Consider the following 3,670-nt stretch of genomic DNA (forward strand, 5'->3'; position numbering starts at 1 on the left):
AAATAACCCTATTAAAAAATGGGGTTCAGAGCTAAACAAAGAATTCACAGCTGAGGAATGCCGAATGGCTGAGAAACACCTAAAGGAATGTTCAACATCTTTAGTCATAAGGGAAATGCAAATCAAAACAACCCTGAGATTTCACCTCACACCAGTGAGAATGGCTAAGATCAAATACTCAGGTGACAGCAGATGCTGGCGAGGATGTGGAGAAAGAGGAACACTCCTCCATTGTTGGTGGGATTGCAGACTGGTAAAACCATTCTGGAAATCAGTCTGGAGGTGCCTCAGAAAATTGGACATTGAACTGCCTGAGGATCCAGCTATACCTCTCTTGGGCATATATCCAAAAGATGCCTCAACATATAAAAGAGACACGTGCTCCACTATGTTCATCGCAGCCTTATTTATAATAGCCAGAAAATGGAATGAACCCAGATGCCCTTCAACAGAGGAATGGATACAGAAAATGTGGTACATCTACACAATGGAATATTACTCAGCTATCAAAAACAACGAGTTTATGAAATTCGTAGGCAAATGGTTGGAACTGGAAAATATCATCCTGAGTGAGCTAACCCAATCACAGAAAGACATACATGGTATGCACTCATTGATAAGTGGCTATTAGCCCAAATGCTTGATTTACCCTAGATGCCTAGAACAAATGAAACTCAAGACGGATGATCAAAATGTGAATGCTTCACTCCTTCTTTAAATGAGGAAAAAGAATACCCTTGGCTGGGAAGGGAGAGGCAAAGATTAAAACAGAGACTGAAGGAACACCCATTCAGAGACTCCCCCAGAGGTGGCCCATACATATACAGCCACCCAATTGGACAAGATGGATGAAGCAAAGAAGTGCAGACGGACAGGAGCCGGATGTAGATCGCTCCTGAGAGACACAGCCAGAATACAGCAAATACAGAGGCGAATGCCAGCAGCAAACCACTGAACTGAGAATAGGTCCCCCGTTGAAGGAATCAGAGAAAGACCTGGAAGAGCTTGAAGGGGCTCGAGACCCCAAAAGTACAACAATGCCAAGCAACCAGAGCTTCCAGGGACTAAGCCACTACCTAAATACTATACATGGACTGACCCTGGACTCTGACCCCATAGGTAGCAATGAATATCCTAGTAAGAGCACCAGTGGAAGGGGAAGCCCTGGGTCCTGCTAAGACTGAACCCCCAGTGAACTAGACTATGGGGGGAGGGCGGCAATGGGGGGAGGGTTGGGAGGGGGACACCCATATGGAAGGGGAGGGGGAGGGGGATGTTTGCCCGGAAACCGTGAAAGGGAATAACACTTGAAATGTATATAAGAAATACTCAAGTTAATAAAAAGAAAAAAAGAAAAAAAAAGATGGTGTACGACATAGAAAATTTCCCAAATATTGTTTTGTTTAATGCTAGGCTACAGAAATGCTTTATTTCTGCTGACAGAGCTTATATTCATTGGTCTGGTATAACTCACTGTTCAATGCTAAACTTTAGCAGATTCCTTAGGGTCTCTGACATTTATAATAGGATTCCATCTACAAGTCGACTGCCTTGTTCTTCCTTTCTCATGGGATGCCTTTTGTTCATTTTCCCCCTGTAAATGACGAAGTTATACCATGAGAACAATGCTGAATAGCAGTGCCAGAAAGACCTGGGACATATTTACAAAGTCTGGTCTAATTAGAATGGGGCTCTGTGAGAAATTTCTGTTAGGTTTGCTCTGACCCTATGAGTCTATCTTGAGTGCTTTAGCTTGGACAAGGCATACCCCAGTTCATATGGTGAAGGATGAAGTCCCTGACACTCAGCAGGTGACACTTAAAGACAGTGCCTTCAAGGTGATCAATTCAGGGAAGCCTGAAAGGTGGGCTCTGTTGTAATGTCTTTACAGTCCTTATGAGGGGAACCCTAGAGCCAAAGACACATAAAGGGTGGAGAGAGAAACCACAGAACACCAAGCGGAACCAGCTACCTACAAACTGAGGAGAACTGGAGCCAACTCTTGGACCCAAGACTTCCAATCTCAAGCCCACAGAAACCTCTGCTCAGTTCTGCAGGCAGCCCAAAAATATTACAGTGTGCGTTCTTGGTGTGTCCTGGAGCCTGAAATGCTGTAAGCTCAGGTCGATCTTGGGGTAGATGGGACTAAGTATTAAGTCCTAAAATTTGTCTCTCAAGGTGAGATAAAGTGGTCCTGAGTTGGGGGCTAAGGTACAGTCCCAGGGTGAAGCTTCTGGATAGCTAAGTTGGGTCTTGAAACAAACAGAGCTGTGCTGTCCCCAAGGAACTTAACACTTGTTGCTGGAACAAAGGTTTCTTCTTTCAATGTCCACTTAGGCAAATTTGCAAAGATCAAAAATGCTGATTGTGGCTCTCACCACTTTCCCTTGGAGCACGCCCACAGAGTGCCTTGTTTTCTACTGGGAAGCCAAGCCTTCTCTTATAAGGAGCTGCTCATGCAGTCATCTCACCTCTCTGGTCAGGAAGAAAACCTGCTACAAACTCACCTTTAAGAGGCAGAACAGATCGTCTTCTCTCTGGTTAAGGTCACAGCATAGTCTTTAGATATTGGCTAGGACGGTGGGGCTTGAGCTCCCATTCCCTCAGCCTCTACCTTGTTTCCAGTATACCACAAGCCCTGGCTGGTCACATATCACTTTCCACAGAGACCTCTGTCTTCTAATCCCTCAGTCTCCTCTGTTGAATAGGAGCTTTCTGTCCCTGCAGCCCAGACATGGACTCTAACTTTAGGGGGGGGGGCTGAGTTTAGATCATGTAATGTTCAGACTCTCTGCTTGGCAGCCATTACCACGCATGGTGTTTATATTTTTGTTCACTTTATCGGTCTATTTGTTCTACTGTGTGCTGTAAGAAGGCAACGTGTAGGGTTACATAATTTTTGATATTAGTAGCTGTACTCCCAAATCCTGCTCAGTATGGAGTTTGTGGATGTTCAGCATAGCTGAGGGAGGTGCCAAGTCAGGAGACCTTGATGTGCTGATGCAGCAAATGAGAGGTCAGAGAGGACCCAAGTGGCAGTTGGAGAAAGGAGCCGTAAAGACAGTGGGGAGTAAACAGGTCAACTTCCCTAAGATTCCGAAAAGAAGCAGAATCTTGGCCTCCATCTCAAGGGAACTCAAGATAAGACTCACAAAACAGTGCTACCAAGCCAACCCCAATTCTCTTATTTTTCCCACATTCCTGAGAGCAGAGAGGGGCGGTTTCAAACTCCCTGGGCTCACTTCATACTCACAGGCATTTGATGCTGAAACTGCCACAACCTCTGTTCCGAAAATCCCCACAGTAACGAATGAAGGGCGTGGCTAAATCTGAGAGAGGAGGGGCGGGTATCGTTCAATGGCCACTCACGCGCATGCGCACTATGCCTACCCACAGAAATTTTCCAGTCTAGCTTACCGGTTCATTGAACACAGGATTTTGCTCTTGTCTTCTCAAGAAATACAAGGTCCCCACAGGGCTTGTGAAATACACATCAATTTTCTGTGGCATTGAATACCCATCTCACCTGGAAGGATCACTTTCCCAGCCCACTCGCGATCCTGCCTCAGACTTCCCATTGAGGAGGCCTTTCCCTTTCCCCTCTACCATCTTGAGAGCCTACTTTACAGATAGTGTCTTGTAGGGTCCTTAAATCAACCAGGCAGGTTCT

General features: G+C 45.6%; 1 long non-coding RNA gene across 1 annotated transcript; it reads right to left on the bottom strand.

The window, feature by feature from the left end:
- Window positions 1-1,381: 1,381 nt before the first annotated feature.
- On the bottom strand, window positions 1,382-3,353 carry LOC103694999 (uncharacterized). Its single transcript, XR_005499899.2, has 2 exons — window positions 3,254-3,353; window positions 1,382-1,594 (listed from the first exon to the last, which is right to left on the bottom strand). It is a non-coding gene; the product is annotated as an uncharacterized LOC103694999 (long non-coding RNA).
- Window positions 3,354-3,670: the final 317 nt, after the last annotated feature.

The sequence above is a fragment of the Rattus norvegicus genome, chromosome 1 (assembly GCF_036323735.1).
Source record: "Rattus norvegicus strain BN/NHsdMcwi chromosome 1, GRCr8, whole genome shotgun sequence".
Classification (NCBI taxonomy): domain Eukaryota; kingdom Metazoa; phylum Chordata; class Mammalia; order Rodentia; family Muridae; genus Rattus; species Rattus norvegicus.